At 41.9% G+C, this 15,468-nt stretch overlaps 1 protein-coding gene across 1 annotated transcript in view; it reads right to left on the bottom strand.

The window, feature by feature from the left end:
* ANKMY2 (ankyrin repeat and MYND domain containing 2) overlaps window positions 1-15,468 on the bottom strand; it is a 208,612-nt gene that overhangs the window by 127,323 nt on the left and 65,821 nt on the right.

Here is a 15,468-nt window from a genome sequence, read left to right as displayed (position 1 = left end):
GGACATTCAATACAAACACAACTCTATCGTAAAAAGACTGCCGGTAACAGCATTCTCAATGCTTCTAGTGCACATCCTCGCAAATTAGTTTACAGCATTCCTTACGGGGAACTATTGCGGGCTAAGCGCAATTGCAGTACCGAAGATAGCTACCATAAAGAAAAAGCAAGAATGATCCAACGCTTTAAAAATAGGGGCTATCAACAAAAAACTATCAGTGAGGCTTGCAAGAGAGTAGAAGGGGTGTCACGGAATGATCTATTGCATCCTACGAAACGTACATCAGACTCAGAGAATTTGCGGTTCATTACTACTTTTTCAGGACAAGCATACAAGCTGAGAGAAATTTTGGACAAATATTGGCATGTATTGCTGACTGATAACCATCTGCAAAAATATTTGAATAGTCACCCACAAGTCACATTTAAAAAGAGTAAAACACTGAGGGATGAACTAAGCCCTAATATGGTTACTGAATCGGTTAAACCCAAAGTGGGCGGCCGCCCAGGGTTTAGATGCTGCAGAAGTTGTAAGGCATGCAAATATAGCTCTGATTGTACGGTGGTGCATTTTTCCAGCATGGGTAAGGAAATTAAAATCAAAAAATCCCTTACTTGCAACACAACTTATTGTGTATATGCTCTGATATGCCCATGCAACTTAGCATATATTGGTAGCACAATCCATCGTGCCAAGAAAAGAGTGCTTGAGCATATCAGAGCTATACGTCACAACAATAGGCAATATCCAGTTGCCAGACACTTTTTCAATCAACATCAGCAAAATGAGAGGCTATTGAAGATGGTTGTAATTGATGCAATATATGACAATGTACGAGGAGGGAACAAGTTACTCCAGTTGAGACAACTGGAATCAAGATATATTGTTGACCTCGAGACTATGTCTCCTAAGGGTCTTAATTCAAGTGAAGAGCTGTCAGTACATTTACACACTTGATATGTGATTAACCATTTAATTGTGCAACATTGAGTGCTATCTGTTGGCATGGGTGTTTTTTAACGCTTATACAGATTTTATTGTATTTTTCAGGGAGTGATACTACAGGCCTGAACAGACCACTGATGTCATTAAGTATTTTGTTATTATTTGTGGCCTTTCTGCTTTATAATTTGTGAATTATTGGCCCACTTGGGCTTACTGTTGGAACTTTTTTGTAAGACATGAATTTTGGCTTGGATATTTATAGATTAATTATCCAATGTATTCTGGCATATTTTGCATGATCAGATAGGGTCTGCTATCGGATGCACATAAGTTCTTATATTAATATATCATGGAATGAGTCTTTGTAAGTCTGGGCAGTTATCTATGCTATTTTGCCCACTTGGGCTATAGCTAATCAATATGTAAATATTTTCAAATATTTTCAAAATATTTTCATTCAGTTGGGCCATATATGAATTTTACAGTGTTTAAATTGGCCGCCATTTTGGCTATTGGTTTTACTATTGCTGATATCAATAGTCTGTTGTCCATGTTCCCAGACCTTAAAGTGCAGTTAACTTTATGCATATAGGTCCTTATATTATCAATTATTGTTTCCATACCATGGAACGATACATATGAAAACCTTGGCACTTATCTGGGTGAATTTGCCCACTTGGGCAGCAGGCAAGCATTATAAATACACTGTAAATATTGTTACTTTATTTCATTCAGCTGGTCTATGTATGAATTTGACAATGTTAAAATGGCCGCCATTTTGATCATTATTTTCACTACTGCTGAAGTCAACAGTCTGTTGTCTGTGTTTACACATGTTTGAAATGTATTTAACTTTATGCAAAAAATGTCGCTATGAGCGTGAACAAGGCGAAAGCCGAAACGCGTTGTGTTTGCAGTCATTAAATCAATCTGAACTGCAAATCTCCTGGGTGTCCGTGTGATTTCTGATCTGAAATCGTTTGCTGCGTTTTATTTAGGGGCTGCCGATTACCCCTGCATGGACCGCCCTACGTGACAGCCTTCATCTTTATCGGGATCGAGAAGTTATATATATATATATATATATATATTATCCCAATGAGCCCATTGCTTTCAGGAGTCACTCAACAGCTCGCCTCTGCCTCGGCATCTTGAATGTCAATTAGTGAGCCCTACGCGTTTCGAGGCCATCTGCCTCTCGTCAGGGGCTGGCTTTCATTACTGGTGCCTGAACACTCTCCTTAATTTATGCATACTTGCGCTCCGTGCGCCGAACTGTATGCAGGGACATGTGGTCCCAGAAGAGAAAATTAATTACCCACAGTGGGCTCCAGGCAGCGAGTTAATGTAAGAGCATTTCCTTGCCTTGGTAGGAATCAAGATTAATTGAGGCAATGTCCTTAGTAGTTCGGGCTTGCTGTGCTGCTCGGATGAACATAGTTCCCAGCCGCAGCCTCTACACTTTAGATGGTGCTCTCCTGCGCGGCCGAACAACCGCGCTAATATTTTGTATCCCAATGAGCCCGTAGCTTTCAGGAGTCACTCAACAGCTCGCCTCTGCCTCGGCATCTTGAATGTCAATTAGTGAGCCCTACGCGTTTCGAGGCCATCCGCCTCTCGTCAGGGGCTGGCTATCATTACTGGCGCCTGAACACTCTCCTTAATTTATGCATACTTGCGCTCCGTGCGCCGAACTGTATGCAGGGACATGTGGTCCCAGAAGAGAAAATTAATTACCCACAGTGGGCTCCAGGCAGCGAGTTAATGTAAAAGCATTTCCTGCCTTGGTAGGAATCAAGATTAGCCGAGGCAATGTCCTTAGTAGTCCGGGCTTGCTGTACGGGCTCATTGGGATAATATTATATATATATATATCAGCCTAGTTTGTATCTAGAAACGTATTTTGTGTATGTAGATATATATATTCCCTACTGGTGGTCGCCAGTAGGTAGTTATAGTTACAACCTAATTTCCATAGGAAAAGCATTTTTTGATTTGCTAATAACTTTGGCGTCGTTTGACGAATCTTTATGAAATTTTCCAAAAAGTTGCACTTTCTAGGTTAGCTCCTATCTTGAAAGTTTGGGGGTGATTCGTCAAGCGGGGGCTGAGAAAAAAGGGGGTCCCAAAATGCGTTTTCCCCATATTAATTTCCATAGGACAAGCTACAGCCCGAACTGCTAAACGGAATTACCTGAAATTTGGCAGAAAGGTAGAGCTTGGTTCAGAAAGCAACTTTTTTTTTTTTTTTTAAATAGTGCATATCCGTTCAGTAGTTTTTGAGAAGTTCAAAAAATAAGAGTCAAAAAATCAATTTCCGATAGGAAACTTTGAGCAAGGCTACAGCTGAAACTACAGAACGGAATTACCCCAAATTTGGCACAAAGGTAGTGCGTGGGTTAGAAGGTGACATTTTTTTTAAATGGTGTAAATTCGTTCAGTAGTTGCTGAGAAATTAGAAAAATAAAAGTTTAGATATCTGGGCAGCGCCTAAGTCCCGTGCACAAGCTTCACTGTGATTGGCTGCCAACACTCAGGAAATGTAGGCAGCCATTTGTGGCTCGGTAGAAGCGAGTCGCTAGAAAACAGAGAAACAAAGGTAGAAAACAAGAGAAGGGGGCAGAGTAGAAACACCCTGACCCCCTATGCCTGCTCAGGGGGTCCCAGAAGGAACCCCAGGGCCCCAAAAAACCTTTTTTTTTTTTTTTTAATCAGCGCAATTCGCGCTGGGGTCACGGGCTCCCGTGTTTTATTTTAATGAGACCCCGGCGTGGGCTAGGTCCGGGGGCATTTCTTAAAAAATAATAGTGGGGGCTCGCTGGGGTCCCCGCAGTTCCGGGGCTTCACTCATGTTGGGAGGGGGGTTGCGCGGTCCCCCTCCTGGAGCCCCCCCATCTGCTTATAACTTTGGCGTCGTTTGACGATTCTTTACGAAATTTTCCTAAACGTTTATTTTTTTTGATCAGCCTCTATCTTGAAAGTTTAGGGGCAACTGGTCAGGGGGGGAGGGGACTGAGAAAAAAGGGGAGTCCCAAAATGTGTTCTCTCAATGCATTTTCCATTGGAAACTTTAGACAAGGCTACCGGTCAAACTGCTGAACGGAATGACGCCAAATTTGGCCTGGAGAAAGGTCGTGGTCCAGAAAGCGAGCTTTTGTTGAAATTGTGTAAATCCCTTCAGTAGTTTTTGAGAAATATCAAATTTTACAGATATCGATATTTGATAATTCTGACATCTGATTGGCTGAGGGGTTACGAGCACGAGCTTGCTGCTCATTGACTGAATCGTTGAAACTAGAAGTGTTGGCAGGCATTTTGTGACTTAGTCCGTATCTCTCCGTGTAGAAGCCAGTGGGTCTGTAGTGTTACCTCTGCGAGGCAACACTGGCATCTGTGTCTGTGTTCACGCTACGCTACCTCTCCCACATCACCAGGTCGCGGCAATGCCTTTTGAAGCCAGTCCGTTGGCTCGCAGGTCTGTGAGTCAGTCCATCGGCATGACCCCCTACACTACCCAAACACCACTGCACTACCCTAAACACTAAAACTACTCCAAGCACGACCTCCTACACCACTGCATTATCCTAAAACACTACCCCAGCACGATCTCCTACACTACACAAACACCACTGCACTACCCTAAACCGTAAAACAGTATCCCCAGCACGACCTCATACACTATCCAAACACCACTGCGCCATCCTAAACCACCACTGCACTGCTGTAAACCCTAAATCTACCCCCAGCTCGACCCCCTACACTACCCGAACACCACTGCACTACCCTAAACCATAAAACACTAGCAGTCCGTCGGCTCACAGCTTTGCGTTTGGGAGCAGACGGCCTGTAGCTCTCTGTGTGCAAGCCGAGCCCACGGGCTGCAGGTGTCCCTCTGCGAGGCTGAGGGACGGCCTGCAGGTCTCCCTGTGGTAGCCGGATCGCAGCTGTCACTCTGCAAACCGATATTGGGAATATAAGGCGGCTCTAAAAAGAGCCTTTGTGTTTATTAGTTGGAGCTACATATAAGTGCGGATGCACAGCTTCAGGTTATTCAGAAAAGCTCGATTTCCCTGATCTGTGAAGTGTACTCCATCACTTCTGTGGATATCAGCCATATGAAAACGTATGTTGTTGTTGTTGATCGATCCCATTCTATGGTCTCTGAGGTATGCAGAGGCAGCTTTGTTTACATTCTTCCTAGATTTTTCAATCTGAGGACAAAATTGGTTTGACCAATTCCACTTCTGTCTTTGGCATATATTGGAATATACAAAGACAGTTTGAGGCAAAAGCAACATCAATTGTCTAAAGGTGTCCTTCATTAACATTTCCAAACCAACCCCAGTCAATGTGCCTAGGTCGTTACCACCACAGTGCACAATCATGAGGTCAGGGTGTTGGAGAGGCAAACAGGTTTTAACCAAAGGGAGCAATTGGGGCCACTTTAATCCTCTTTGTCCAAACCATTTAATGTCCACATTTTGTAAACCTAAGTCTAAGTCAATACGTTTCTGTTCTGCATACCTCTTGCACCAGAAAACCTAGCTATGTCCTACGATCCACACTAGCATTTTGAAGGTATAGCTGGAAGATATGGATAGATGTCTGTAGCTCACGCAGTCTGTTCGTAGAATAAGAGATATGTTTATAGATGCAGAACTAGTTTTTAGTCTCATACAAAAGGATAACTGATTGGGTGATGAAAAGTTGTTTACTAAAAAGTAGAGTGCATATTAGTTTGTCGAAAAGCATCTTTGTCATTGGTTAATAAAAAGCAGTTCCAACGTGGAGTACATATCATAGGATAAAATTTGCTCAGTTCAACTACACCTGCTACTTGCATTTGGAAGGCACTGTTCGAACTTAAAACAATGGTGAACTTTTAACCTGCAGGTGCGTTAAATGTTAGAGAAAATGTTGCAAAAAAATATCGGTAGGTTTGAAAAAATTATGAACTTTTATCCTGCAGGTGTCGTAGAATGTTCTAGAAAGTGTTTTGATAGAATACGTTCAACGTCTCATCTGTATGTGTTCTTAAATTTTTTTAAAAACTGTTTATATGGAAAGTTGAAAAATAACCAATAGAGAGAAGCTTTGCAATTTGAAAAAAATCAAGGAACAATTCTGATTTGTTCTTTACATGTATTTATGTGTGGAGTAACAGGGAAATTGTGTCATTACTGGTTCCATTCTTGATGAGAGCGGTGCATTACATGTACTATTTGACAAAGAAAGAATTACATGCGTTTGTGACATTTGGAATATGCATACCAACTACGAACATAAGTTAAATTATGCTTAGTGTGGAAATAATGGCGAAGGGGTAACAGTAGAAAATTCATGTGTTATTAACTTAACAGAGATGGAACAAAAACCAGAAATGTTATGTGGACAATTTGTGGTCTCATTTTTTATACTGAGAGGTAGATTTCAACATCAGTGAAGACTGGTGTGTTACTGGGAGGCTTTGGATTTTGGTGTTGGGGAGCGTTTCTTCAGAAGACATTTTTTTGTAAATATGTGAGAGATAAAAAATAAATGAGTATGTTCAGTGTATATTTTCAGTACGATTTTGTTCAGAGTGCTAAAGTAAATGTGATTAATAGTGAAGGTAATTGTCAGAGTGTGTTTGTCTGCTGAATATACGCAGGCCTTTAAGTGGTCCGGGTCTTGTCACTACTGCACTCCGCCACCCATTTAAGACAGTTGCCAAATTTTTCTTTCCACTTAAAGCTGTTAATATAAGTTTGCGAATTACACCTTTATTTATTCTGTCCAGCTCCCACCACCATTTTGTGCCCCCAGGGGTACTGTTTATAAAAATAATCTAATACAGTTCTTCGTATTATAAAAATAGCAGTTCTAAGTTTATTGCCATATTGGTAGGGTTTGTACTATATAGAGAATGTTGCAATCAGTTTTAATGGTATAAAACTGCACTGTGTTATGTTGGAAACATTACATATGTATAGCTTGTGATGTTATATTTTATACTGTGAGGTACATTTGAATATAACAGGTGTTATACTGCGAACCCGTTCAGAATGTGCACAGATTACATGGAGAGTAAATGGACAAAGTAAACGTGCACACTGTTTTCTGTATGTATGCATGGTTAGAATCATTTGATGATACTTTGAGATATAATCTAAACAGTGTTAGTGGTTTATAATTGGGTACTCTGCAACGTGTTAGTAGTTAGTGACTAGATGCTGCTTAAGGGATTATTTATTGTTCGTTCTTACGAAATAAAGGTGTAGAGGGGCGTTGCTTTCAAGAGATATTTTATAATTGTGTGAGAGATAAAAAAGAAAAAAATGTTCTTAGTAAATTTTCTGAACGATTTTTTCACACTAGTAAACTAACTGTCAGTATAAGTGATGAAAATTGTTAGGTTGTGTCTCTATGCTGAATATATGCAGGCCTTTAAGTGGACCGGGTCTTACCGGTGCTGAACACTGCTACCACTTAAAGACACCCGCCATTTTTTTCATCCCACTTAAAGCCATACATATACGTATATTAAAGGAATGGTACAAAAAGTTTAGGAATTACACTTCCGTTTACTCTCCTTATCTTCCACGCCCATTTTGTGCACCCAACAGTATTGTATATAAAAATTAAGTGATAGAGCTTTATCTAGTATGAAAATAGTAGTTATACTTTTATTGGCAGGGTCGTGGGATGTGTAGTGTAAAGAGAAGGTTGTAATCAGTTTCAATGGTAAAAAAGTGACGTGACATATGTTTGAAAAATTACATGGTTTTAGGAATAAGCTCTCACTCTGCGAGTCCTCGGGCCCGCAGTTGTACCTCTTGAAAAAAAACACTGGAAATATACAGCAGCTCTCTCTGTACGAGACACCCAGTCTATGCTCCCTCTCCCCACATCACTGTCCCGTACCTATCTCTTTACAACTGGACGGTCCGCACCTCTCCCTATACTAGTAGGCCCGCAGCTGTTAGTTTGTGAGCCGGCCCGCAGCTCTCCCTCTTCGAGCCGACGGGCCGCAGCTCTCCCTCTACGAGCCAGCCAGTTGGCTCATAGCTCTCCCTCTATGCCCTAGTCCACCAGCTCGCAAGTCTCCCTCTGTGAATCACAGGTCGGCTCCCTGCTCTTCGTCTGCGAGCCGTGGGGCCCACAGTTTTACCTTTGCAAGCCATCACTGGAAATATACCACAGCTGTCTCTCTACGAGATATCCCCTTCACGTTCCCTCTCTCCACATTACTGTCCCGCATGCATGCATTTGCAAGCCGACGACCCGCATCTTTCCCTATAGCAGTAGGCCCGCAGCTGTTCCTGTGCGAGCCGGCACCGAGCTCTTTGTTTGAGCCGACGGGCCGCAGCTGTTCGTCTACGAGCAAGCTAGTCGGTTCGGAGCTCTTCCTCTACGAGCCAGCCGGCCGGCCCGCAGCACCCCCTCTGCAAACCATTGTTCGGCTCGCAGCTCTTTCTCTGCGAGCCAACCTGCAGTTGTATGTCTGCAAGCCAAAACTGGAAATATAGCGCAGCTCTCTCGGTCTGCGAGATACCCCCTTCACGATCCCTTTCTCCACATCACCGTCCCGCAGCTATCCGTTTGGAAACCGACAGTCCGCACCTCTCCCTATATCAGTTGTACCACAGCTGTTCATCTGCGAGCCGGCCCGCAGCTCTCCTTCTGTGACCCGACGGGCCGCAGCTCGACCTCTACGAATCAGTCAGTGTGCTTGGAGCTCTTTCTCTACGAGCCAGCCCACCGGCCCGCTGCTCTCTCTCTGCAAGGCATTGTCCGGCTCGCAGCTCTTTCTCTGCGAGCCAAACCACAGTTGTATCTCTGCAAGCTAACACTGGAAAAATACCGCAGCTCTCTCTGTCTGCGAGATACCTCTTCACGATCCCTTTCTCCACATCACGGTCTCGCAGCTATCTGTTTGGAAGCCGACGGCCAGCACCTCTCCCTATACCAGTTCGCCCGCAGCTGTTCCTCTGCGAGCCGGCCCGCAGCTCTCCTTCTGTGACCCAACGGGCTGCAGCTTGACCTCTACGAGTCAGTCGGCTTGGAGCTCTTTCTCTACGAGCCAGCCCGCCGGCCCGCAGCTCTCTCTGCAAACTATTGGTGGGCTCGCACCTCTTCCTCTATGAGCTAGCCCGCTGGCTCGCAACTCTCCATCTGCAAACCACTAGTCGGCTCGCAGCTCTTCGTCTGTGATCCGTCGGGGCCGCAGTTGTAGCTCTACAAACCAAGACTGGAACTATACCGCAGGTGTGTGTCTACGAGATACCAACTTCACGCTTCCTCTCCCCATATCACCTTCCCACATGCATGATTTGCAAGCCGACGGCCTGCACCTTTTCTTATAGCAGTCGGCCCGCAGCTGTTCCTGTCCGAGCTGGCCTGTATCTCTCTTTCTGCGAGCCCACGGGCTGCAGCTGTCCCTCTACGAGCCAGCCCGCCAGTTCGCCGCTGACCCTGTGCAAACCACTGTTGGGCTCACAGCTCTTCGTCTGCGAGCCGTCGGGCCCGCAGTTGTACCTCTGCAAGCCAACACTGGAAATATACCGTAGTTCTGTCTGCGCGATATATCCTTCATGCTCCCTCTTCTAACATTAGCGGTTTTAGCTATCTCTTTACAAGGCGACGGCCCGTAGTTTTCACTATAGTATTAGGCTTGCAGCTGTTCCTCTGTTAGCCGGCACGCAGCTCTCCCTCTGCGTGCCATGTAGTTTAGCAATTCTGCTGTCTGTGTCATGCAGTTCTTCAATCATCCATCCAGCACTATCTACTTACCCTATCACTCTGCCAATACGTAAGCACTTATAAATGTACCATGTACTCGGTTTGCAGCACTGTAATCATTCTAGTTAGTAGTTGAGTACTTATGGAATTGCCTAGCCACTAAGACAAGTACAGCTATAATATTCCGTGCAGTATCTATCCACACCTCCAACCAGCTACATACTATTGGTACACTCCTATAAATAACCAGTTAGTACCCATGCAGTCTAGGAATCATGCTGTCAGTCCCATGCACTTTTCTAATCACCCTTCCAGCACAATATACTTATCTTATTACTCCGGTCATATCTAAGCACTTATAAATTTATCATCCACTCTGTTTGCAGCAGTGTAATCATTCTAGTTAGTAGCTATGTACTTATGGAATTGGGTAGCTAGTTAGACAAGTACAGCTACAATATTCTGTGCACTATCTATGCACACCTTTAACTAAAGCCATTCCATTGGGTTTTTTCTGTCACTCTCTGGATCGCACCCAGAAAAGGGGCGGAGGGCTCGCGGTGATATATAATGAATCGCTCACCCCACATTTCTCACCTGTCTGTGTGCAGGGTTGTGAAGCACGGTCTTTTAAAATCTTTTCAGCTCTCTACAAGCCTTTTTCTGGGATCCTAATCTATCGTCCACCAGGAGAGAGGAAGGGATTTATGGATTCCCTAAGCGGGATATTAGAAGAAGGTTTAAGTCAAAAATCATATGTAATGCTTGGCGATTTTAATTTTCATCTGGAAAAGTCTGACGACCCAGATACAGTCAGGCTTAATAATATTATGGCCATAGGAGGTCTCGAACAACTGGTCTCTTTCCCGACTCATATCAAAGGACACACCTTAGATGGTATTTTCTCCAATAACTGTGATCTAGCTAATATCTCCATTCTTCCGATTACTTGGTCTGATCATTTTATAGTTAATTTCGAATTAAAATGTGCTACGAGGTATCCTACTGGCCCCATACCTAAAAAGGAAATTATTACTAGAGCATGGGGGAAATTAGATGTCAAACAACTAGAATCCTCTCTCATTGACACTATGTATACAGCTCCACTGGACATTGAAGAGGCCACTTGTTCTTATAACAGCTGGATAATGGATGCGTGTCTTAAACTGGCACCTCCAAAAAAAATGGATACCGAAAAGGGCATCTCCTACTGCTCCTTGGTACACAGGAGAGCTCAGGGAGAAAAAACTTTTATGTAATCAGGCTGAAAGGATATGGCGGAAGAATTATGCCATGTCGGATAAATTAGATTATAAACTAACAATTTCTAATTATAAACAAGCTCTTATGTCAGCGAAGAAAGGACATTTCTGCACCCAAATCATGAAAGCTAAATCTGACTCTAAGGAGCTGTTTAAAACAGTCATTAAACTGTCAAATCCTAGGAGGCCGACTTACTCTGTTGCTCCGGACTTCTGCAACACCATCGGGGCGTTCTTTCAATCAAAAGTCGAGTCAATCTTTACTTCTTTGTCAGAATCGATTGATTTAACTCTAAATGATATCAAAGCGGAAGTCTCTCATCCCCCGGGCAGCACCTTGGACTGCTTCTCTCCTTTGCAAATCGAGGACACCGTGAAACTTATGAATAGCATAAAATCTGGTGCCCCGAGTGATCCCTGCCCCACATGGATCATTAAACAGTTAGCAGATACCACTTGTAGGGTTTTGACACCTTTATATAACGACATAATTCTATCAGGATTTTTTCCAAACACGTGGAAAAAAGCTTCAGTGCTTCCGCTACTGAAAAAACAGTCTCTTGATCCCAAGAACCCATCAAATTATCGTCCCATCTCTAGACTCCCATTACCAGCCAAAATACTGGAAAAGGCCATAAATAGGCAACTTAGTGACTTCCTTCAGCACAACAACCTGTTGTACTCCTCACAATACGGCTTCAGAGCTCTTCACAGCACTGAGCTGGCACTCCTCAAATCAACTGAGGAGATCAGAGAGGTGATGGATAAGGGAGGTAACGCGATGCTGATTCTCTTAGATCTATCTGCGGCCTTTGATACCGTACATCACATGGTATTACTTAAACGGCTATCAGAGATCGGGATAGGAGGTCAAGCATGGAATCTGCTCAACTCCTTTCTTAAGGACAGGTTACAAACCGTTGAACTCAGCGGCAATACCTCCGAATCCTTTTCTTTGCCTGGTGGGGTGCCGCAGGGATCATCTCTTAGTCCCACTCTTTTTAATATCTATGTGGCACCCCTGGCTGGCATTATCAGAGCTTTTGGATTTCAGCTCACCTCCTACGCGGACGACACTCAAATTGTACTGTCAGTGAGGGAGGGAGCTGAAAAAGAAACAGGAGTACGCTTTTCAGACTGCATGGGTGCTATCTCTAGGTGGATGTCGGCCAATTGCCTCAAGCTGAACTCAGCTAAAACAGAGATTTTGAGATTTGGCAACAACCCCTTAATGTGGACACCAGACTGGTGGCCTGCTGATCTTGGCCTCTGTCCCACACCTTGCAAGAAAGTTAAAAACCTGGGCGTTGTGGTAGACGAAAAACTCAATATGGGAGATCAGGTCAGCAAGGTGATATCTGGATGTTCTCTGATATTGAGAATGATTAGGAAAATCAGGTTCTTTCTTTCTGAGGGGAACCTGAGAACGGTGGTGACTGCACTGATATTGTCACGTCTTGACTATTGTAATAGTCTTTATGTCAATATACAAGCTCAACATCAAAATAGGCTTCAAACTATTCAGAATGCAGCTGCTAGACTGCTGACCAGGACCCCTAGGTCGGTCTCAGTCAAAAGAGAACCTAAAAAGTTACACTGGCTCCCTACTCATTTGAGATCCCGATTCAAGGCACTATGCATAGTATTTAGAGCCTTGAACGGGACCGGCCCACAGTTTTTAAGAAACAAGTTTTCCTGGTACATCCCGTCCAGAACCCTTAGATCAACGGGCGCTAAACTAGTGAAAACCCCTGCTTCAAAAAAGTTAATTGGGGAGGTAGAAGCTTTGTAACCAGTGCATCCAGAAGCTGGAATGAACTTCCTTTCTCACTAAGAAACACCCCTGACGTTTGTGTGTTCAGGAAGGGTCTTAAAACATGTTTTTTTTCTCAGTTTTAGTTATGTTATCTGCTTAGGTAGTTAATGTTTAGCGCCAGGACACCGGAATGGTAATCGTGCGCTTTATAAATTTTTAATAACACAACATAACTAGCTACATACTATTGGTACACTGCTATAAATACACAGTTAATACCTGTGTAGGGTAGGAATCGTGCTATCAGTCCCATGCACTTTTCTAATCACCCATCCAGCATTATCTAGTTATCCTATCACTGCACCAAAACCTAAGTTCTTATAACTTCAACATGCAGTCTGTTTACAGCACTGTAATCATTCCAGTTGTCATGTACTTATGGAATGGCCTAGCCATTAACACTACTATAGATAAAATATTCTGTGCACTATGCATGCAGCTGTCTAACCAGGTACACACTATTGATATAGTCTTGTAAATACCCAATTAGTACCTATGCAGTGTAGGAATCCTCTTGTCAGTCCCATGCACTTCTCCAATCAACCATCCAGCACAATCTATTTATCCTATCACTTCCCGAATACCTAAGCACTTATAAATTCACTATGCACTCTTTTTGAAGCACTGTAATCATTCCAGTTACTAGTCATGTACTTATGGAATGGCCTGGTAGAACTATAATATTCTGTGCACTATCCATGCAGAGCTTTAACCAGCTACATACTATTGGTACACTTCTGTAAATATCCAGTTAGTACCTATGCAGTGTAGGAACCCTCCTTTCAGTCTTATACACTTCTCCAATCACCCATGCAGCCCTATCTACTTATCCTATCACTCCACCAATATCTAAGCACTTATAAATACACTCAGGCACTCTCCTTGTAGTATTGTAATCTTTTAGTCACTAGCCATGTATTCATGGAATGATAGAGGTTGTTACCATGCAGTTCCATAATTAGATGTGTACTATTAATGCTGTGCTCTAGTATCTTTCACACTACTCGTACACTACTCGTACACTACTACATTTATGCAGGAAGCACTGTTCCATTGCTGAAATAATTGATTTAGTTTCTTTCTATGTATTTTTATAGTTATACATGTGAATATTTATATATAATTATTTTAATTATATTAAATTGTTTTCAAAACTTTTCGTCTTTTACAGATATTTTGCATAATTTTTAAGAAAGAGTAAAAATGACAAGAAAAGAGCAAAGAAAAAGAGAACACAGAAAAGAGGTTTATTTAAAACAGAAAGGAAAAGAGGAATTAGATCAACAACAACATGGATCTTTGAAGAAAAAGTGTTCTGATAAGAGAAGTAAAGATTTTTTTTTAAACTTGTAAAAACAGTTTCTAATTTCAAAAATAAAAAAGACCGATACAACAAGGACAATGAAACGAAAGGAAAAGAAAAATGTACAAGACAGTAAAAAATTGGTTTATCGGAAAAGAATTATGTTGGAAGCAGGAAAAAACTGAAATTCGAAAAAGAATCTATAAAAGTAGAGTACTCCAAAATTTACTAAAAAATTTAAAATATATAAAAGGAGATCAGCATTTTACAGACAAAAAAAGTGAAATTGAAAAAGCCTTTGAATTGAAAAGAAAATTATTTATCTTAATTATAAAAAAGATTGAAGACTTTAAATACAATAATGCAGCTTATGAAGGACAAATGTAAAAGGAAAAGAATTGTAAATAGAACTAATTTTTTAATGAAGAAAGTTATTTTCAAGAAAATAGATTACTGCATGCAATTGATACCTGTGGTCGTTCTTATGAAGTAAAAAATGGCTTTTGAATTGAAAGAAAAGATAGTTCCTAGAAATGTTGAACAAGTAATAGCTGAGGAAGTTCAAGGGAGACATACCCAGGTTCCAGTGTTTACATGGGATTGTAGTAGTATACGTCAACAATCTATTGATATTTTACTTGATTTCTTGAGAGAATATGGAAGAAAAACTGTGAAACAGAAGATTAATATATTACAAGAACTAGATCCTTGCAAAGTGAGAAAATATACAGGGTTGCAAGGTCATTCTCTGGCTTGTCTTTCTAGGAAAGTGTGTCAAAGTCGTTTTCATCATTTAAGAATGTTAGCAGTACATCATTCCGAAATGCGAAAGTTAGTTAGAAGATTATACTCCGTGAAAAGTCCTGCATTATGTTTAATAGAAATTAATACAGCTCTTTTGCATGGTTCAGTGTTGGATGTAAAAAAAAGTTTGTGATGGTATAGAGTTACGTTTCTTTCCTGGTCAAGAGGAGTGTAGAGAAAGGGAGAGTTTGATAAGTGTAGGTGTTGAAGAAGAAATGGAAGATAGTACTGAAGTGAAGTTTGAAAAAGAAATAAAGTTTAAAGTAGTGTCTGGTGAAAATCCCAACTATGTTTGTATTTTTTTTTTTGTCCTCGTACATGGCATTCAACCGATGGATGGGACTGGGTGCATACTAACTAGGATGACCGTTTCTGCACCTTCACCCAGAGAGCCAAGGCCTTATTAAACTATGTATCTGGAGATATGCGATCTGTCCGAACTCCAGCAGTGTTCAATATGCCTTAATCATTGGACAATTATACCTCTTATTCTATGCATTAATAAAGGCTACCTTTACATATCATCACTTGAGGTCATATCCCAAATTGGTTTCCACATTTTGATCCGCCTAGACGAACCTTTAATGCAATCTAATCTACAAGTGTTCTTAATGTAT

This window comes from Triturus cristatus, chromosome 10 (genome assembly GCF_964204655.1).
Source record: "Triturus cristatus chromosome 10, aTriCri1.1, whole genome shotgun sequence".
Lineage (NCBI taxonomy): Eukaryota > Metazoa > Chordata > Amphibia > Caudata > Salamandridae > Triturus > Triturus cristatus.
The sequence above is the reverse complement of the archived record's forward strand: the minus strand, read 5'-3'. Positions and strand labels throughout refer to the sequence as shown.